At 41.4% G+C, this 23,117-nt stretch overlaps 1 protein-coding gene and 1 pseudogene across 1 annotated transcript in view; one reads left to right on the top strand and one right to left on the bottom strand.

Annotated features, from left to right (window-relative positions):
- Window positions 1-23,117, bottom strand: part of LOC144298224 (uncharacterized) — a 250,004-nt gene that overhangs the window by 64,321 nt on the left and 162,566 nt on the right. The gene's annotated exons all lie outside the window — the stretch shown is intronic.
- Window positions 16,679-16,797, top strand: LOC144298937 (U4 spliceosomal RNA; annotated as a pseudogene).

Here is a 23,117-nt window from a genome sequence, read left to right as displayed (position 1 = left end):
ATTCCCCCATGAAATTTTAATATCACAAATACACTGTACATCTATTAATGTATCATATATATGGGTTTGCGCACGAGCACTTTTACATAACCAAGGAAAAATTTGTTTCCTTTTTTTTTTTTAAGATTTTATTTATTAATGAGAGACACACAGGGAGAGGCAGAGACACAGGCAGAGGGAGAAGCAGGCTCCATGCAGGAAGCCTGATGCAAGACTCGATCCCAGGACTCCAGGACCATGCCCTGGGCCAAAGGCAGACGCTCAACTACTGAACCACCTAGGCATCCCAGAAAAAAACTTTCCTATCCACAACCAATTTTTGTCCTATTAAGAATGTATGCTCTGGGGAATGGGGATTTTTAACTAGTGCCCCAGGTGATTCTTGACACCAGACAAGTTTGAGAACTGTAGTGTCCCTTTAATGCATGAGGTATTTCTATGATCATTATATGGAGAAGGAAATGAGTCTCAGGACACCTCGGTGGCTCAACGGTTTAGCACCTGCCTTTGGCTCAAGGCGTGATCTTGGAGACCCGGGATCAAGTCCCAAGTCGGGCTTCCTGCATGGAGCCTACTTCTCCCTCTGCCTGTGTCTTTGCCTCTGTGTGTGTGTCTCTCATGAATAAATAAATAAAATATTAAAAAAAAAAAAAAGAGGAAATGAGTCTCAAGGAAATTAGATGCCTGGTTCAAGATCACTCACTGGGATGATGACCTGAGCTAAAACAAGAGTTGGTCACTTAACTGACTGAGCCACCCAGTGCTCCATGTTTTCATCCATAATTTTTTAAAACTATATAATGTTAGGCAAAACTAGTCTATGGTGTTTGAAGTTAAGATAGTGATTATCCTTTGAGGAGAAGTGGTACCAGGAAGGAGCACAAAGGGGCTTGCTTCGTCAGACTGGTAATAGTGCTCTGTGTCTTGATCTGGGTACTGCTACACAAGTATCCTCACTTTGTGAAAATTCATTGAGCTGTATACTTATGATTTGTATATTTTTCACATTTATATGTCAATAAAAGTTTACTTAAAACAAATATGCTTTAGGGGCACCTGGATGGCTCAGTTGGTTAAGAGTCTGTCTTTGGCCCAGGTCCTGATCCCAGGGTTCTGGGATCAAGCCCCATAAGCTTCTGCCTCGCCCTCTGCCTGCCACTCCCCCTGCTTGTGCTCTCTCTGTGACAAATAAATATATAGAATCTTTAAAAAAGGGCAGCCCAGAGGATCCCTGGGTGGCGCAGTGGTTTAGCACCTGCCTTTGGCCCAGGGCGCGATCCTGGAGACCCGGGGTCAAATCCCACATCGGGCTCCCGGTGCATGGAGCCTGCTTGTGTCTCTGCCTCTCTCTCTCTCTCTCTCTCTCTCTCTCTGTGACTATCATAAATAAAAAAATAATAATAATAAATAAAATAAAAAAGGGGCAGCCCGGATGGCTCAGCGGTTTAGCACCGCTTTCAGCCCAGGGTGTGATCCTGGAGACCCCGGATGAGTCCCATGTCGGGCTCCCTGCATGGAGCCTGCTTCTCCCTCTGCCTGTGTCTCTGCTTCTCTCTTCGCTCTCTCTGAATGAATGAATAAATAAATCTTAAACAAATAAATAAATAAATAAAATTTTAAAAAAATAAAAAATACAAACAAAAAACAAATATGGAGGATGCCTGGATGGCTCAGCGATTAAGCCCTGCCTTTTTTTTTTTTTTTTTTTTTTTTAAATTTATGATAGTCACACAGAGAGAGGCAGAGACACAGGCAGAGGGAGAAGCAGGCTCCATGCACCGGGAGCCCGATTATGAGAACCACTCTCCTAACTTGCTGATGCCAATAGGACAGTTTAGCTCTGATCTGGAAGACAGTACCTGTCAGGAGTTAATAATTTAGGTTTCTTCAGAGGCATATGGATCAAGGTTCTAGTTCTATCAACAATTTACTTTAGGGGTCTTGGGCAAGTCCCTTAACCTCAGTGTCCAAATCTCTAAATGGAAATAATAGACTTTATCTCATAGGATGTTGTGAAGATTCTGGGAAATCTATGGTAGGTATAGTTGGTGGTTCTCCAAGGAGAAGCTAAATCTGGCTCCCAGTTTCCTAATCCAGAAGTCAGTCTAGACCTGGTCAGAATGCAGACCCTGTGATTAATAAAGTCTTGAAACACATATACCCTCCTTCTGCCTTGGACACTCAGGTCAGCCTGGGACAGGACCCAGCCCTGCTAGAGCAGGGCTGGAGGAGGCCCCTACCAGCAAGGGAAGGAGCTTTCCAAGCCTCTGAGGAGAGAAGGAGGGAAGGAAGCAGGGATGCAGAGCTGAAAGGAGTGGGAAAAGAAACCCCAGCAGCCCACATGCCGCCTGTCGCTTACTGGCTTTCCCTATAGAACACTTAGTCATCCTGATGTCCTCTTCCCCGAAGCCACTCCTCATTCAGCTGCCAGAGACAGAGGAAGACTTGAAAAGTGGCAGAGCTATGCGTTGATGAAGAGCAGACCCTGGACGGAGCTTCTAGGAGCCTGAGATCTGTATCCAAAGATCTGGACCCACTTAAGACCTCATGGCTCTCTCATTTTCCCTCTTTAAAGATTGTTTCCTGGGGCGCCTGACCATCTGCCTTTGGCTCAGGGCATGATCCCAGGGTCCTGGGATTAAGTCCCAAATTGGGCTCCCCGCAGGGAGCCTGCTTCTCCCTCTGCCTATGCCTCTGCCTCTCTCTCTGTGTATCTCATGAATAAATAAATAAATAATTTATTAAAATAATTAAAAAGGAAAAGAAAAATATAGGATGCTCGATTAAATTTGAATTTCAGATACACAATGAATAACATTTTTAGCATTAATATGTGACAAATATTAATGTAACATAGTTATGCTAAAATTATTTTCATTGTGTATCTAAAATTCAAATTTAACTGGACATCTGCATTTTACCTGGCAATCCTATTCCTGGGTTTTATACACTTTCTCCATTAACAGTAAATTCCTCTAAGGTAAAACGAAAAATACCAGTTAATATTTACTTTATACATTATAGTTACAAAATAGAGTTCCAAGTGTTTTACATGCACTATCTCATTGAATTCTTTCAGTCACCTAGTTGAGGTGCTCAGTTTCCAAATCTATAAAGTAGAAATTGTAATATACCCTAATCTTGTGAGTCATAATGAGGATTAAATGAGTATGTAAAACACTTGGAACAGTGCCAAGCAGGCACATGGCAAGCATTCAATAGGCAATAACTATAATTTTTCCTATTATGCATATGGGGGAGGGAGCAGGAAAACTGACTCTCAAAGAAACAAAGTAACCAACACATGGTCATGTATCTAGCAAGTAGCAGAGCCAAGATTTGCAGTCAGGCCTGCAACACTGGCAACCAATTCAAAGTGTTTAAAACTTCTGTGTTCCGGGATCCCTGGGTGGCGCAGCAGTTTGGCGCCTGCCTTTGGCCCAGGGTGCGATCCTGGAGACTTGGGATCGAATCCCACGTCGGGCTCCCGGTGCATGGAGCCTGCTTCTCCCTCTGCCTGTGTCTCTGCCTCTCTCTCTCTCTCTCTCCGTGTGACTATCATAAATAAATAAAAATTTAAAAAAAAATAAAACTTCTGTGTTCCATCCACAGGAGAATGGATTAACTCACTCATACAGTGAAATGCTACTAGGCAAAAACAAAATTACTAACACACACACAAAAATCATGCTAAAAGAAAGAAGCCTTATACAAAAGAGTATACACTCTATAATTCTATTTGTATAATGTTCTGGAACAGGTAAAACCTAATCAATGGGGGAAAAATCACAATAGTGGTTGCCTCTGGCAGGAAGGAATTTCCTGCTATTGAAAATGTTCTCTCAGTACCTTGTGAGGGGTGTTGATTACACAGTTGCATGCATTTGTCAAAACTGAGCAGATGGTATACTTGAGATCTACGCATATCACTGTATGTAAATTTAACCTAAAAACAAAACAAAAAATATTTTGAGCTCTAATGATAAGAGTGCTGAGGGGACTAGAGGAAGAGTGAACTCTGCAGCTTCTTTGAATTGCATCAAAGAATAAGATGGACAGATGGAGAGCTAGATAAATGAATAAATTACACGACAAAGCAAATACAGCAAATGGGTAGCAACTGTAGAATCGAGGTGGTGGATAGATGGATGTTCACTGTACAATTCTTTCAACTCTTCTATATGTTTAAAAATCGTTCATAAAAAAAAAATAAAAAAAAATCGTTCATAATAAAATGTTGGGAGGAGAGGGAGAAATCTTGCACAAACAAATGTAGTCCACCTTCAGGGCTGGATTTGTAACCCTCGATTCATTCACGGACATCTCCATCTCCCACTTGTTTCTCTCTCTCTCTCTTTTTTTAAATAGGCTCTACACCCAATGTGGGGCTTGAACTCACAACCCTAAGATAAGAGTCACATGCTCTACTGACTGAGCCAGCCAGGCAGGCACCCTGTTCCTCTCTTTTAAATTACAAACTTGCATGATTTTATTTCCAAAATTCCTCTCTCATTGCTTCTGTCCCAATATTCTTAATTGTGTTCCAATCCCCCCCCTACTACTTACTTGCTGTATTTCTTGGCCTTTGTGGGCCTCTGCTGACATCTGAAAATTGGAATTGCATGTCTATTTTATCAAAAGGCAGCAGACTAGACCATTTACTCTCTCCTTCCCCAAATCATAAGTTCTTCAGGAGCAAAGACATAGTCTTACCTGTCCTTATATTTCCTCTGGCATGTAGTAACACCTTATACGATGCTCAGAAAATGCTCGAATGAAATTTTCTTGTAAATTGTGAAAGGAGGAGACAGAGACACTTGAGCGCCCACTCTATGCCCTGAACTAGATGTGCCTATATGTATCCCCAATGAGGGAAGAGACATTGTGATTACCAACTTTCTCGAGGAAGAAGGTTGGGTGACTTGTCAAAATTCACAGAGAATACAAGAAACAGACCTGATATTTAAGCCTAGGACTGTCTCTACCACCTACTTCACAACTATCTCTTCTTGATTCAATGCAAAAGAAGAGACTTTGTGCCTCTCTGTACCCTTCAGATTTTCTGTACTGAATATAGAAGTAGAAAAAAAAAGTCATAAAAAATAAATAGCCATAAGGAGTTCTGAGAGCCTCCTCCTGCAGATTTTGGGAGGACTGAAATTTGAGTGAGCAATCCTAGGACTGAAGAACTCCCTTGGATAAAAGTCAGAGCTTCTACTCCTGCTCATTGTTCCCAGTTCCCTCTTTTTTTTTTTTTTTTTTCTCTGAAACCTAGTTGTCCTTTTCCTTGTAAAGCCCCATTGCCCTATCTGTATAGATTGCAGATCAGAATCATTTCTTGCCTATAGTACTGGAAATGTCTGTCCTAGATAAGAGTTTCTATCTCTTAAAAAAAAATTAAAGTCATGCCTGCAAAGATAGAGTCAGACAACAAGCATCCAGGTCACCTTATGCAAGCTGGGAAGATGTCAGACCAGAAACAATCCTGGGAATCTCAGAACTCAGCCTCCATTTGTCTAAACTTCTGGGGTGGCAAAGGGTGCAATTAGATATGCAGGGAGTGTGACTGCATCTTCAGTCCTTGAGGACCTTCTATGTTGGAGGGAAGGAGGGGCAGGTCCTGCAAGGTTAAATGTCCCATCACCTGAGTTTCTTGGTAATGTATGCTGAAACAATAGGAAGCTAATACACAGAGCTAATATATTTCATGGTAGTGGTTAGGTTGTGGCTAAAGTAGGAATTTGAAAAAAATAAATAAAGTAGTAATTTAGCAAAGTAAAGCTCTGAGATGCTACATTTTCATTATTAGATTGGCCAAGAACAAAAAGTTTGATATCTCAGTTGTGTTAGGAAGGGTGTGAGAAAACAGCCATGCTCCCTGCTGATTGGTGTGATGCCAGTTGTGTGGTGGGAAGACAACTGGACCATATCTACTAAAATTAAAAACACTTATGTCAGGAAATTCATATGTAAAAAGATGGACTTATACCCTATTTTATACCATACACAAAAAATAACTCGAAATGGATCAGAAACCTAAGAGAAGAGTCAAACTATAAAACTTTTTGAAGATGCTGAAGAAAAATCTTCGAGGCCTTGAGTTAAGAAAAGTTTACCTTCTTAAATATAACACAACAAGCATTATCTATAAAAAATTTTGATAAATTAGGGATCCCGGGGTGGCTCAGGGGTTTAGTGTTTGCCTTTGGCCCAGGGCATGATCCTGGAGACCTGGGATCGAGTCCCACATTGGGCTCCCTGCATGGAGCCTGCTTCTCCCTCTGCCTGTGTCTCTGCCTCTCTTTCTATGTCTCTCATGAATAAATAAAATCTTTAAAAATTTTTTTTGATAAATCAGACCATCAAAATTAAAAACTTTTGTTTCAAAGGCAATATTAATAACTGTCCAATTTTATTTTTTAAGATTTATGTACATATGTATGTATTCTCTATACCCAACATGGGGCTTGGACTCATGACCCCAAGATCAAGAGTTGCATGTTCTTCTGACTGAACCAGCCAAGCACCAGAATTGTTCAATATTAAATGGTTGATTTTATGTTTTGTAACTTTTGCTTTCATTTTTTTTTTTTAAGACACCATTAAGAAAATGAATGATAGCAGTGCCTGGTTGTATCAGTTGGTAGAGTATGTGACTCTTGTTTTCATGGTCATGAGTTCAAGCCCCATGTTGGGTGTGGAGCCTACTTAAAAAAAATTTTAAAAAATGAAAATGGATGAATACTGTCTTAAAAAAAGAAAAGAAAAGAAATAAAATAAAAGATAAGCCACAGGCTGGGGAAAAAATATTTGCACAGAACATATATATGATAAAGAATTTGTATCCAGAATATACAAAGAACTTTCAAAACTCAATAATATGAACACAACCCTGTTTTTATTTATTTATTTATTTTTAAGATTTTATTTATTTACTCATGAGAGATACAGAGAGAGGGGCAGAGACACAGGTAGAGAGAGAAGCAGGCTCCATGCAGAAAGCCTGATGTGGGACTCGATCCCAGGTCTCCAGGATCACACCCCTGGCCGAAGGCAGGTGCTAAACCACTGAGCCACCTGGGCTGCCCAACCCTGTTTTTAAAATGAGTATTTTTACCACTTCACCAAAGTGGTATTTTTACCGTTTTACCATTTCACCATACAGGAATGATCAGGAAGCACATAAACAGATTCCCAACATCATTAGTCATTAGTGAAATGCAAATTAAAACCACAATGACAAGCCATTTTACACCCACTAGAATGGTTATAAGAATAATAAAAAAATAGACAATAACAAACTTTGGCAAGAATGTGGAGAAACAGGAAGTATCATACATTGCTGGTAGGAATATAAAATGATACAGACATCTTGGAAAATCGTTTCTTGGTTTCTTAAAAAGTTGAATGTAAATTTATCACACGATCTAATAATTCCACTTCCAGTTATCTACCCAAGAAAAATGAAAAATATATGTCTACCAATGACTTGCATGTAAATGTTCACAGCAACATTATTCATAATAGCTAAAAAGTGAAAATAAAAATAACTCAAATATCCATTAATTGGTGAATGAATTAAAAAAGTATTATATTCATATGGAATACTATTCAGTAATAAAAAAGAATAAGTTCTTGATACACATTATGTCATGAAACAGTAAGCGAAATAAAAAAAGCCAGACACAAGAGATCACATATCATATAATTCCATGTTCAGTATATGAAATGTCCAAAAAAGACAAATCTGTAGAGACAGAAAGTAGAGATGAGTGGTTGCAGTGGGGAATGGGAATGGAAAGTAATTGTAAATGACCAGGAGGTATCTTACTGATGGTTGCACAGCTCAAAAAATTTGCTACAAATAATTGAATTGTACCTTTAAAATGGGTGAATTGGAATGCCTGGGTGGCTCAGCGGTTGAGCATCTGCCTTTGACTCAGGTCGTGATCCCAGGGTCCTGGGATCAAGTCCCGCATCAGGATTCCTGCATGGAACCTACTTGTCCCTCTGCCTGTGTCTCTGCCTCTCTGTCTTTCTCTGTATCTCCCATGAATAAATAAATAGAAATCTTTAAAAAATAAAATAAAATGGTTGAATTATATACTATGTTAATTATACCTCTATAAAGTTCTAAAGGGATCCCTGGGTGGCGCAGCGGTTTGGCGCCTGCTTTTGGCCCAGGGCGCGATCCTGGAGACCCGGGATCGAATCCCACATCGGGCTCTCGGTGCATGGAGCCTGCTTCTCCCTCTGCCTGTGTCTCTGCCTCTCTCTCTCTCTCTCTCTCTCTCTGTGACTATCATAAGTAAATGAAAAAAAAAAAAATACAAGGAACCATATTGAGATGTGGCAGTATTAGGGAATCCTCTCATCCAGAAATGCCTTGGGGAGAAGGACGAAATGTGGGATAAAAGAGATTCATGTTCTGGTGGCATTTCAAAATAAATAAATAAATAAATAAATAAAAAATAAAAATAAAAAACACATATGTGAGGGTGCCTGGGTGGCTCAATTGGTCAGGCAACCAACCAACTCTTGATTTGGCTTGGGTCATAATCTCCAGTTGTAAGATCGAGCTCTGCATCAGGCTCTGAGCAGGTGTAGGGCCTTCTTGGGATTCTTCTTCCTCTTTCTTCCTCTACCTCTTCCCCTGCCACTCACACTCTCTAAAAAACACACAAAACAAAACAAAACAAACAAACTTCTTGGGATTCTTCTTCTTTCTTCCTCTACCTCTTCCCCTGCCACTCACAGTCTCTAAAAAACACACAAAACAAAACAAACAAACAAAAAACACCACACATATGCCTCAGTCCATTAAGTTTTCAACTCTTGATTTCGGCTCAGATCATGATCTCAGAGTGAGACCTCAAAGCTCTGATCACATAGGGCTCCACCCTGGGTGTGGAGCCTGCTTAAGATTCTCTCTCTGCCCCTCCTATCTTTTTCATGTGCACACACATGCACTAGCTCTCTCAATCTCTCCCTAAGACAAAACAAAACAAAGCAAAGCAAAACAAAACAAAACAAAACAAAACCACATATAGAAAAAAAAAACACATATGCCAGTTGTTCCAGCAGTTCCATCTCTAGGAATTTACAGATAAATATGCAAAGAACAAAATAGCAGATGAATCTGGTTATTTATCATAACATTGTTGTAATAGGTTGTAATAGGAAAAAACTGGAAATAAGGTCAATGTTCATCAGCAGGGGATGAGATAAAGCATGGAACTGGAAAACTATGCAACTTTAAAAAATAGCAAAAAAGATCCATATAAAAGTCTAAGTAGGGCAGCCCCGATGGCGCAGCAGTTTATTGCCCCCTGCATCCCAGGGCCTGATCCCAGACTCCCAGAATCGAGTCCCACATCGACCTCCCTGCATGGAGCCTGCTTCTCCCTCTGCCTGTGTCCCTGCCTCTCTCTCTCTCTCTCTCTCTCTCTCTCTCTGTGTCTCTCATAGATAAATAAATAAAATCTTAAAAAAAAATCTAAGTAGTTGGTAAAAAATAAAAATAAATAGACTATCCATTTGTTTATATATGCATAGAATGTTTCTGGAAGACACAAAGGAAATTTATAAAGTGGATGTCTCTCAGAGGAATTGGGTGGCTGAGAGATAATAGTAGGACAAAAACATTTTCCTTCTACATCTTTTCACACCCTTTGAATAATGTCTTAGATGCTTATATTAGCTCTTTGAAAAAAAACTGAAATTGGTTTTTTGTTAAGAATAGTTTCTCTCTTTTTTTTTTTTTAAGATTTATCCATGTATTTAAGAAAAAGAAAGATTATAGGAAAGGGGAGAGGGATAGAACCTGAAGCAGACTCCCTGCTGACCACTGAGCCTGAGGTGGGTTCGACCCCAGGACACCGAGGTCATGACCCCAGCCAACTGAGACACCCAGGTGCCCCTAAAATTTTTTTTCAAAAGGGGAGTTGATTTAAAGAAAATATGAGTAAGTCACATCACAGAGTATATGCAAAGAAGAACAAACCACTAAGGTAGGGTGATGATGAGTTCAGCTGGGAACCAACACAAGGCCATCCATCAGGGTGGCCAGCCCACTTGGTGACTCCACACTCCACTCTGCCTGGCCTAGGTTGGAGACAGACAGAGGCTGGGCCTCTGAACCTTGAGCCTTCCAAACATTGCCTGACACAATGGATATGGAAGGAGCTGTCAAGAACTCATGGCTGCTGCCTAAGAGAGTAAGAAGGCAGCTCATGTCACAAATATAATACCAAGCTGCATCACAATCCTGCCGCCATCAGGGATAGTCAGGCCACCTGGGTCTTTTGGACAGAAATTTTTTTTTTTTAAATAAAAAGGAGGGCAGCCCGGGGGGCTCAGTGGTTTAACGCCTGCCTTCGGCCCAGGGCATGATCCTGGAGACCGGGAATCGAGTCCCACATGGGGCTCCCTGCATGGAGCCTGCTTCTCCCTCTGCCTGTGTCTCTGCCTCTCTCTTTCTCTGTGTGTGTGTGTGTGTCTCTCATGAATAAATAAATAAATAAAATCTTTTAAAAAATAAATGGAAAGGAGAGAAAATGATGAACACAGTGTTCAAGAGGATGGTCACTGTGGTCAAGGAAAGGGTTGAGTGGGGAGGAGGGCAAATGATTAGATACAGGTCAGTGTGAGGTTCTGCATTTTATTTTGGGATGATGGATTCAGAAGCACATTAATTAATTTGATTAATTAAATAAATTAATTAAAACATTTTTTTTTTTAAATTAATTAAAACATTAATTAAATAACTCAAAAATACTTTAAATACAAATAACAGGCATAGAGTTGCTATGGAACATATCAATCAGAAAGCTTAGTTTTGGCGCACATGTGTGGCTCAGTCAGTTAAGGGTCTCCCTTCAGCTCAGGTAATGATCCCAGGGTTGAGGGATGGACCCCCATGTTTGGCTCCCTGCTCAACAGGGAGTCTGCTTCTCTCTCTCCGTCTGTCCCTCCCCCTCCTTGTGCTCCCTCTGTCTCTCAAATAAAAAAAATCTTTTTTTTTTTTTTTTTTTAAAGAAAGCTTAGTTACAAATAAAACAAACCAAGTCCCTTCAGTTTGAGTAGGAAAGAAATTCAATAAAGGATGTTGGGTGGCTCATAGAATGTCCATGAGAGCCAGAGCATCAGGCTTGGGAACTGTATATAATTAGGAACAACACCCCACATCACCCTGAGAATTCAAGTTGGGAGAGATGCCAGGATCACTACTGCAGGGATGGATACTACAGCTTGCTTTGCTAACCCTGAGGTCTTGATGCTACCAATAGCTACCACCCTTACTTCGCTATGCCTCATTTGTGAAATAGAAACAATATTTTACATACATATACATATATATGTTTATATTTTATGTACATACATTAGGGGTGTGTGGACATGTATATGAAATCATGTGCATAGAATGCTAGGCCAGATGCCAGGCACACTGTAAGTAACTACTCAATTAGGGTTAGCAATGGTAAGGTCACATGGCAGCCAACAGGACCTGTTTTGGAACACAGGAAAGACACCTTCAGAGATTCTAAGGAATTCTTGAAGGAGACTTGATAGGGAATGGCAGCCTGCTCTGGCAGATGGAGGTCAGGAAACATGCAATTTTAAAAAACTTTTAAAAAGAAGTTTGTTTTTTTTAAGATTTCTTTTCCTTCCTTCCTCTTTCCTTCCTTCCTTTTACCTTCTTCCTTCCTTTGACACAGAGAGAGAAAGAGTGAGAGAGAGAGAGAGAGAGAGGGAAAGCACAAGCAGGGAGAGCAGGAGAGGGAGAGGAAGAGGGAGAAGTGGCTCCCCGCTGAGCAGGGAGCCCGATGTGGGGCTCAATCCCAGGACCCCAGAATCATGACCTGAGCTGAAGGCAGATGCTTAACCAACTAAGCCACCCAGGCACCCTTAAAAGTTATTTTAATAAAAATGTGTTATACTGGTACAAACACTATTAAGTCCATTATTTTATTTAATTTTTTCAGAATTTGTAAAGGACAAGGACTGTGAGAGCTCAACATTTTTAGAATTGAGTCCAGCTCTGAAACTTCCTGGCTGTGTGGCCACAGACAAGTGACTTTATCTCTCTGAGCCTTGGTGTTCTCATCTATGAAATGGGTACAATAATTAGATGTCTTGAGGATCAAATGAAAGGGGATACATACTAAATTTGGTGCAGAGTGGTAGGGCTCATAGAAGCAGATGCTGTTATTTGCTTTATGACTATCATTTCCTTCACAGTCTATGTCAAGAGAAGGCCTGGCCATGGGACAGGATGTGTCATGAACAGCAAAATCTGGAGCTATTGACACAGGCTCAAGGGCAGAACAGGTTCTGGAGACAGAGTCAGCTTAAGAGAAGCAGAAAAAAAAAAAAAAAAAAAAGAGAGAAGCAGAAAAACTTCAGGATAGTGAACAGAATACAGGATTCGGAGATGATGGGGGCAGGTGGCTAGGTTACCCATGTTGACAGTTGGCATGATGTGGCCTGGAAGAGGCTAGTCCTGCGGAGAGGAGGACTAGCCTCTTTGCACTCCAGGCCTGAGCTTTGGAGGCTGAACTCACTGATTCAGCAGAGTAGAGGTTTGACCCAGGTTCCAGGGTTAGGCAGTTCCAGGATGTGGCCTCACATCCCAGCCCCCTGGATTCTGGTTTAAAAAAAGCTATAAAATGAAAAAAAAAAAAAAAAAAAGCTATAAAATGGGTAATTAAGAGCATCTGATTATGAGGGTGCCTGGGTGGCTCAGTTGGTTAAGCAACTAACTCTTGGTTTCAGCTCAGGTTATGATCTCCGGGTCATGGGATGGAGCCCCCCCTCCGTATGGCTATGAGCTCAGCCTGGAGTCTGCTTGAGATTCTCTCTCTCTGCTCCTCCCCTCACCATATCTCTCCCTCTCTCTCTCAAATAAATACATAAATAAATAAAATCTTGTAAAAAAAGAATATCTGGTTATAGAGTAGAAATGTGATATTAGGGAACTATTACTCATTTTCCTGTGTGTGATAATGATTTGGTTATAAAGGAAACATCCTTTTTAGGGCACCCATGCTGAGGTATGTAGAGCTGAACTGTCATGATGTCTAACACTTATTTTCAAAAGGTTTAGCAAGGGGATCCTTGGGTGGCTCAGCTGTTTAGTGCCTGCCTTTGGCCCAGGGCATGATTCTGGAGTCCCAGGATCAAGTTCCACGTCGGGCATCTCTTCATGGAGCCTGCTTCTCCCTCTGCCTATGTCTCTGCCTCTCTCTGTGTCTCTCATGAATAAATAAATAAAATCTTAAAAAAAAAAAGGTTTAGCAAAAAAAAAAAAAAAAGTACACAATCACATGCCTATGTGTAGGTAAAGCAAATATGGTAAATGTTAGTTATTAAATCTGAGTATTTGGTTGATCATTATATTATTCTTTCTTTCTTTTAAAGATTTTATTTATTTATTCATGAGAGACACAGAGAGAGAGGTAGAGACACAGGCAGAGGGAGAAGTAGGCTCCATGCAGGGAGCCTGACGTGGGACTCGATCCCAGGTTTCCAGGATCACACCCCAGGCTGCAGGCAGGACTAAACCACCAGGGCTGCCCTATATTATTCTTTCAATTCTTACATATATTTGATTATTTTCCAAATATAATTTATGTATGTATGTAGGTACCTATTTTTTTATTTTTTAGAGAGAGTGGGAGCCAGGGTAAGGGGCAGAGAGAGAGAGACAGAGAGAATCTTAAGCAAATTCCCCACTGAGAGCAGAGCCTAACTTGGGCCCAAGATCATGACCTGAGCTGAAACCAAAAGTCAGAAGCTTAACTGACTGAGCTACCCAGGCGCCCCTAAAATTTATTTAAAAAAATAAAAATAGGGATCCCTGGGTGGCGCAGCGGTTTGGCGCCTGCCTTTGGCCCAGGGCGCGATCCTGGAGACCCGGGATCGAATCCCACGTCGGGCTCCCGGTGCATGGAGCCTGCTTCTCTCTCTGCCTGTGTCTCTGCCCCTCTCTCTCTCTCTGTGACTATCATGAATAAATAAATAAAATCTTTAAAAATAAATAAATAAAAATGATCATCCCTGTGCCAATGACTGTAAATTGTTTTTATTTTTAAAGATTTTATTTTTAAGTAACCTCTACACCCAGTGTGGGACTCAAACTTACAGCCTCAAGATTAAGAGTTGCTTGCTCCACCAACTAAGCCAGCCAGGCTCCCCTCCAAATTTTCTTTCTGTAGTTAAGACCTTTCCTTTGAGCCCGGAAGGAAATACACTAAAAATGTCAACAGTGGTTTTATTTGAGTAGCATGATTATGGGTGATCTTTTCTCTTCTTTCTACTTTTCTATATGTTTCCAGATTTCATTGGGCATATATTACTCTTCTGGTTAAAAAAAAAAAAAAGATTTTGTCATAAGTAAATGTATACAAATTTGAAGACAAGATTAGATGATCCAGGGCAGCCCGGGTGGCTCAGCAGCTTAGTGCCGCCTTCTGCCCAGGGCATGATCCTGGAAACCTGGGATCCCATCCCACATCGGGCTCCCTGCATGGAGCCTCCTTCTCCCTCTGCCTGTGTCTCTCCCTCTCTCTCTCTCTCTCTCTCTCTCTGTGTGTGTCTCATGAATAAATAAATAAAATCTTAAAAAGAAAAAAGATTAGATGATCCACCAGAATGCCAATAGTAAATTTGTTGGGATTGTATGGAATTGTGGGGTTTCTTTTAAGCTTCAGATGCTCTATAACAATATTCCAAACCTATACTGGGTCTTAGAATCACTCGGAAAACTTTTACAAACAGCTTTATTAAAATGTAATTGAAATACAATGAACTGCTCATATTTAAAGTGTGCAATTTGATAAACTTTGACATATGTAAAGACCCATGAAACCAAAATATCCATCACTTCTCAAAGTTCCCTTATGTCCTTTTAGAATTCCTTGCTTTTAACCTGTCCCAAGGCAAACCACTGATCAGTTTAAATTTTTTTAGAATTTTATACAAATGGGGATCCCTGGGTGGCGCAGGGGTTTGGCGCCTGCCTTTGGCCCAGGGCGCGATCCTGGAGACCCGGGATCGAATCCCACGTCGGGCTCCCGGTGCATGGAGCCTGCTTCTCCCTCTGCCTGTGTCTCTGCCTCTCTCTCTTTCTCCCTCTGTGACTACCATAAATAAATAAACATTTAAAAAAAAAAAAAAGAATTTTATACAAATGAAATCATACAGTATGGACTCATTGTGTTTCGTTTCTTAACTCAGCACAAGTATTCTGAGATTCATCCAAACTGTAGCATGTGGGGATCCCTGGGTGGCTCAGCAGTTTAGAGCCTGCCTTCGGCCCAGGGCGTGATCCTGGAGTCCCAGGATGGAGTCCCGCATTGGGCTCCCTGTATGGAGTCTCTCTCTCTCTCTCTCTCTCCCTATCCCTCTCCCTCTCTCTCTCTCTGTGTCTCTCATGAATAAGTAAATAAAATTTTGAAAGAAAGAAAGAAAGAAGAAAGAAGAAAGAAAGAAGAAAGAAAGAAAGAAGAAAGAAAGAAAGAAAGAAGAAAGAAGAAAGAAAGAAAGAAAGAAAGAAAGAAAGAAAGAAAGAAAGAAAGAAAGAAAGAAAGAAAGAGAAAAGAAAGAAAATAAGCGCCAGCTTCGATGAAACACTGGGAAAGATAGGTGGTGGTGGCGGTAGTGACAGTGATGTTTTTAAAGACTTTACTCAGGACACTTGAGTGGCTCAGTGGTTGAGTGCCTGCCTTTGGCTTAGGGTGTGATCCTGGATTCCTGGGTTTGAGTCCCACATCTGGCTCCTTGCATGGAGCCTGCTTCTCTTTCTGCCTTTCTCTCTGTGTGTCTCTCGTGAATCTTTTTTTTTTTTTTTTTAAGATCTTATTTATTTATTCATGAAGACACAGAGAGAGAAGCAGGCTCCATGCAGGAAGCCTGACATGGGACTTGATCCCGAATCTCCAGGATCATGCCCTGAGCTGAAGGTGGTGCTAAACCGCTGAGCCATCTGGGCTGCCCAACCTGTGTTGTTGTTGTTGTTGTTGTTGTTTTGTTTTTTTTTTTTTAAAGAAACCAAAACCAAGGCAACAACAAAAACTGTAGCATGTATTAATAGTTCATTTCTTTTTGTTGACAAACAGTATATCATTGTACAGATATACCACCATTTGTTTATGCATGACCATTGGATTGTTTCTAGTTTTTGGAATATGTACTTATTAGAATAAAACTGCTGTGGGATCCCTGGGTGGTGCAGCGGTTTGGCGCCTGCCTTTGGCCCAGGGCATGATCCTGGAGACCTGGGATCGAATCCCACGTCGGGCTCCCAATGCATGGAGCCTGCTTCTCCCTCTGCCTATGTCTCTGCCTCTCTCTCTCTCTCTGTGTGTGACTATCATAAATAAATAAAAATTAAAAAGAAAAAAACTGCTGTGAACATTCATGTACGAATCTTTTTTTTTAAGATTTTATTTATTTATTCATGAGACAGAGAGAGAGAGAGAGGCAGAGAGAGAGAAACAAGCTCCATGCAGTGAGCCCGACGTGGGGAGTCTCCAGAATCACACCCTGGGCTGAAGGCAGGCGCTAAACCGCTGAGCCACCTGGACTGCCCCATATATGAATCTTTGTATGGATATATGCTTTCATTTCTCTTGAGTACATGCCTAGGAGTGAAATTTCTATATCATAAGGTAAGTGTAGCTTTGCTCAGTGGCGATATTGTAGCCAATGAGGTTTATCTGAGGCGCAATTATTGCTAATTGAAAACATAAGTGTACTTTTAACATTTTAAGAAACTGCTGGATTATTTTCCAAAATGATTGTACAATTTTATATTCCCAACCAGCAGTGTATAAGAGTTCCAGCTCCACCAATACTTGCTATGGTCAGCTTCATTAATTTTAACCATTTTAATAGGTGTGTGGAGATTTCTTTTTTTTTTTTTACATTTTTTTTCTAATTTTTATTTATTTAAGTAATCAATCTCTACATTCAACATGGGGCTCGAAGTCACAACCCTCAGATCAAGAGGTGCAAGCTCCTCCAACTGACTCAGCCAGGCACCCCATAGTAGGGTAATTTCTAATTGCAGTTTTATTGTATTTCCCTAATAATTAATTATGGTTAGCATCTGCTGGACTCCTTGCTGGGCCGGGAGCCAGCTTCTCCCTCTCCCTCTGCCTCCCACTCCCTCTGCTTGTGTTCTCTCTCTGTCAGATAGATAAATAAAATCTTTTAAAATAAATAAAGATTTTCTTTAATAAAATAAATATTAAAAATACTTTAAAATATATTTATTTTATATTTATTATTTTTTAAAGGTTATTTATTTAATTATTCATGAGAGAGGCAGAGACATAGGTAGAGGGAGAAGCAGGCTCCCTGCAGGGAGCCTGATGCAGGACTCTATCCCAGGACTCTGGGATTAGGACCTGGGCTGAAAGCAGATGCTCAACCACTCAACCACTGAGCCACCCAGGCGTCCCTATTTTATATTTATTTATATTTTTAAAATAAAAATATAAGGGACGCCTGGGTGGCTCAACGGTTGAGTGCCTTCAGCCTCAGCGTGGTCCCGGAGTTCCAGGATGGAGTCCCACATCGGGCTGCCTGTATGGAGCTTGCTTCTCCATCTGCTTGTGTCTCTGCCTCTCTCTCTGTGTCTCTCATGAATAAATAAATAAAATCTTTAAAAAATTTTTAAAAATAAACATGTCATATTTGGAATTTTTTCACCACTATTGTTCCATTTTTTAAAAAGATTTATTTATTTATTTGAGAGAGAGAGAGAGACAGAGACAGAGAAAGTGTGTATGGGGAGGGATAGAGGAAAAGGGAGAGGGAGAGAATCCCAAGCCGACTCCCTCCTGAGTGTAGAGTTGCATGTGGGGTGCCATGACCCTGAGATCACAACCGGAGCCAAAACCAACAGTCTGAGGCTCAACCAACTGAGCCGCCCAGTGTCCCAGCCATTATTGCTTCAAATAAATTTTCTGTCTCTCCCTCCCTCCTCCCCTTCAGAGATTCCAATTATGTGTGTATTAGTCTGCTTAACATTATCTCAGCTCACTGATGCTCTGTTCATTATTTCTAAATTTTTTTCTTCTGTTTCATTTTAGATTTTTTTCTATTGCTGTATCTTCAAGTTTAGTAATCTTTTCTTCCATACTATAATGTCTAATATGCTGTTAATCCCATCCAGTGTATTTTATTTTTAAGTAATCTCTACACCTAGTGTGGGGTTTGAACTTACAACCCCAAGATCAAGAGTTGCATGCTCCACCAACTCAGCCAGCCAGGCACCCCTCATTCAGTGTATTTTAAAATCTTACCCTTCTCAGGAATGATCTTAAGGAAATCAGGAGCCACAGGTAGAGAACACCTGGAATTCAGAATTCTGGTAGGAAGTGGGACTGGTGCAGATGGATGTGGTCAAAGAATGGGATTAGTTTCTGATTAGGACTTGTTTTCTCACCTTCTTTAAAAGAAGAATGTTGGCCATTAGCCTTTAGTTCTGGCATGGGATTGGGAATGGCCTACAACTGTCAGCATGATTTCTGGGCTCCATATTTTCTTTTTTTTTTTTTTTTTTAATATTTTTTATTTATTTATTTATGATAGTCACACAGAGAGAGAGAGAGAGAGAGAGGCAGAGGGAGAAGCAGGCTCCATGCACCGGGAGCCCGACGTGGGATTCGATCCCGGGTCTCCAGGATCGCGCCCTGGGCCAAAGGCAGGCGCCAAACCGCTGCGCCACCCAGGGATCCCTGGGCTCCATATTTTCTACATGGAAAATATGTCAAGGGATCCTTGGGTGGCGCAGCGGTTTGGTGCCTGCCTTTGGCCCAGGGCGTGACCCAGGATCGAATCCCATGTCAGGCTCCCGGTGCATGCAGCCTGCTTCTCCCTCTGCCTGTGTCTCTGCCTCTCTCTCTCTCTCTCACTGTGTGCCTATCATAAATAAAAAAAAAAAGAAAAAAAAAGTTTAAAATATGTCAATATGCAGGAGCAGTGACTTATACCTGAGAACATCCCAGTAGGAGGAAAATAGAAATCATGTTTATTCCTCAGGAACACTTAAGTGCCCTGGAGCAAACTGACATTCTTCTGTAACAATGTTATCAGTAATGCTTTAAACTCCAGCACACTGTTTATGTATCTGAAACAAAGTCTGTTTCTTGTTTTATATTTTCTTTTTGGAGGTGGTCTCAAAAGAAACAAATAAAAAATAGGTGGCCCAGAAACAAACAAACAAAATCTCACTCATCTTTAGATATTTATTTTTTATATCTTCTGTGTGTCTGTGTAGCTTTTTGGACATGTACAATACAGTCATAATAGCTCTCTTAGTATCTTCTCTGCTTATTCTAACATCTATGTCAGTTCTGGGTCAGTTTCAATTTCTTTTTCTTCTCTTATTTCTTGTTTTGCATGACTGGTAAAATTTTCTATTGGATGTTGGATATCATGAATGTTACTTGTAGGCAGCTGAATATTTTTGTAATTCTATGAGTATTCTTGAACTTTGTTCTAGGATGCATTTACTTGGAAACAGTTTGATCCTTTGAGAGTCTTGCTTTTAAGATTAGGTGGGACCAAAACAGTGCTTAGTGTAGGCCCAGGATTTTTCCACTGTTGAGGCAATACCCATCTGCGTATTCTTCCCAATGCCTTATGAATCATGAAGCTTGCCAGCCTTTCTGGTGGAAACAGGCACTAACTATTCTTGGCCCTTATGAGCACTGAACACTGTTTCCTCTAAACCTTTTGTCTGGTTCTTTCCTTGTCCTTGGACAGCTTCTTCACATGCATGTGCTAATAAGTACTCAGCTGAATATTTGAGTAGATCTTTAGAATTCTCTTTCTCTCTCTCCTCCTTGGTACTCTTGGTCTTCCCAGACTCTCAGCTCTGTTTCCCCAACTGAGAGAGGCTGCTGGGCTCCATCTGGGTGCCCTCTCCTTATACTATACAGCCTGAAACCTCCTTCCTTTTTAAAAAAAATTTTTTTTTTAATTTTTATTTATTTTTTTTAAAGATTTTATTTGTTTATTCATGAGAGACACAGAGAAAGAGAGAGAGAGGCAGAGACACAGGCAGAGGGAGAAGCAGGGTCCACGCAGGGAACCCGACGTGGAACTCCAGCCCAGGTCCCCAGAATTAGGCCCTGGGCTGAAGGCAGCGCTAAACTGCTGAGCCACCCGGGCTGCCCTCCTTTTTTTTATTTCTTATTTTTATTTTTTAATTTTTATTTATTTATGATAGTCACAGAGAGAGAGAGAGGCAGAGACACAGGCAGAGGGAGAAGCAGGCTCCATGCACCGGGAGCCCGACGTGGGATTCGATCCTGGGTCTCCAGGATCGCGCCCTGGGCCAAAGGCAGGCGCCAAACCGCTGCGCCACCCAGGGATCCCTGCCCTCCTTTTTTTTTTTTTTTAAAGATTTTGTTTATTTATTTATAGAGACACAGAGAGAGAATGAGAGGCAGAGACACAGGCAGAGGGAGAAGCAGGCTCTATGCTGAGAGCCTGACGTGGGACTCTATCCAGGGTCTCCAGGATCACGCCCCAGGCTGCAAGCGGCGCCAAACCGCTGCGCCACCGGAGCTGCCCTCCTTTTTTTTTTTTTTTTTTTTTTTTTTAAACAAAATGTTATTTTATTTTATTTTTTAAGATTTTATTTATTTATTCATGAGAGACACAGAGAGAGAGAGGCAGAGACGTAGGCAGAGGGAGAAGCAGGCTCCATGCAGGGAGCACGATGTGGGACTCAATCCCAGGTCTTCAGGATCACGCCCTGGGCTGAAGGCGGTGCTAATCCGCTGAGCCACCCGGGCTGCCTACATTCAGATTTAAGATCAGTGGTGTATATTGTGATTTTATTACTTTTTATTAAAAACAGTTTATTTTGAACTGGTCTTTGGCATGGGAAACACGGCACTAGAGGACATTTTCAATTTATAGCTAAACCCCTAATTAAAGAAATCAAGTCTCTTTAAAGTTCCCTGATTAAAAAACAAGATTGGTCTCAAGCCCCAGGCAAGAAGGCATGTGAGAATTCAGTGTGACTGTGGGGAGGACAGGGCAGAGCAGGGAGCTGGGCAGCCACTGACAGGCTTGGGGCATTTACAATTTATTATTTCCACTTAACAAAGCATTCATATCTCACTGTCTTGCTTCATTTTCTTCCTCCAACAACCCTGAGGCAAAATTCCTGACCTCTGTTTGGCGGATGAGGAAATGGGGCTGAAGAGGTTGAGCGACTTGACAAAAGACAAATCAGTAGCAGAGTTAAAATTTAAACTTGCTTCTTAGAGATGGATTAAGGAGCAAAGCAATCCTTAGCCATGTGGCTGTCAATGGTCAGGGAATATCCCTGGGAAGTGCTAAATAGAAGTGAATTCTGCTGATAGGGCCTCCTAGCAGATGAGCAAGAAATTACTAGATAAACTGCAGAGGTGGGGATGCCAGAGACTGAGATTGTCGGATGAATACTTGGAGGAGCAGTGGCTAGCTCCCACCCTGCCTCCTAAAGGAGACTGAGGTTCCCTTAGGACTTCTGTCCCCAGAGAGGGTATGCAAGTAGAGAGTCAGAACCGAGATGCCAGGAAGATAAAGAAGAACCTGAGTGTTGCTACTCATCCTCCCTTCTGGACCTTCCTCACACAGTATTCACCTTTGCTCTCAAAGAATAGACTGTAAAATAACAATGTTGGCTCCATGAGTGTTTGCCAGGAGCCAGACCCTTCCCAAGCATCATTCTTTTTTTATTTTTTATTTCCCAAGCATCATTCTATTGGATTCTCACTGTGATTTTCTGAAGCAGATGCTACTGTCATCTCCATTTCAAACATAAGGAAATGGAAGCAGAGGATGACTTTACTCATTTTCTATTGCTGCATAACAAAGCTTAAGATCTGAAAACCACGATATTCATTTATTATCTCACACATTTTCTGCAAGTAGGGAATTGAAGATTAACTGGTTGATTCTAGCCTGGGGCACCCCAAGACATTCCTGCCAAGCTGTCAACCAGCACTGCAGTCATCTTAAAGCTTCACTGTGGCTGTAAGATCCAGTTCCAATGGCTCATGAGCAGGGCTGGTGTTGTGTCCAAGATTGTGAATCCGAGAAACCACCAAGGACCCGACACCGATGCAAACACACGAGGGTTTATTTACAAGCTCGAGCTTGGGTCCAAGTGTACCCGACACAGCAGAGCAGGGACTTGGACCCCGAAGTGGGTTACAGCTGGGTTTTTTATAGGCTGGTCTAAGGGATTTTCAGAAGGGGTGGAGGAATTTCTCAAGTTCTATTTACATTCTAATAATATGGGGCTTAAGGGCATTGAGCTCTGTTCTCATTCTAATATGGGACTTTCTACCACGGAGGTGGGCTCTGTTGTCTTTCTGATATGGGATTCCCTGCAGTTTTTCCTGTAAAGTTCAGCTCATATTCACAGGGGCCTAAGATGGCTGTACTTGTGCTAATGCTAAACTTGAGGTGGAATGACCTTGATTTTTCTTAGCCTCCACAGCTGGCAAATCAGTTGGCAGTTGTATCAGTTACTTGTCATGTGGATCTCGCCATTGGGCTGCTTGCATGTGCTTACAACATGGCAGCTGACTTCTCCCAGAGCAACTGATCTAAGAGACCAAAGAGGAAGCTGAAATGTAGTTCCTGGCTTAGCCTCAGAAGTCACACTGTCATTTCTGTAACACCCTAGTGGTAAAATCACAGGTCAGCTCTAATCATTGTAGGAAGGGTCTTCATACATGGGTGTCCTTCATGGAGGCCAGCTAACACAGTGACAAAGGAATTTACCCAAGGTCACGCACATGGGAAATATTAAAGGTAGGCTTTGAACCCAGGCAGTTACCATGTCACAGTGAAGACTGGCTTGAAAGAATGGGGGTAGGCAGGTACCCAGAGATCTCCTCTGTCCTGGAAATATTCACATTTCAAATTGTGGATCTCATTCCAGTGATTACGTGGGTCAAATACTTTATCCAATGTGTCAGACAGACACTGCCAAAACAGCATGACCTGGGCATGTGTATAATAGATTGCGCAAATCATCCATTTGACAGTGGACTTGGTGAGTCAGAGGGAACCTGGATTCTGGCTCCAGCTCTGCCTCT

The sequence above is a fragment of the Canis aureus genome, chromosome 26 (genome assembly GCF_053574225.1).
Source record: "Canis aureus isolate CA01 chromosome 26, VMU_Caureus_v.1.0, whole genome shotgun sequence".
In the NCBI taxonomy this organism is placed as follows: Eukaryota; Metazoa; Chordata; class Mammalia; order Carnivora; family Canidae; genus Canis; species Canis aureus.
Note: the sequence above shows the minus strand (reverse complement) of the source record. Positions and strands in the feature narration are given on the sequence as shown.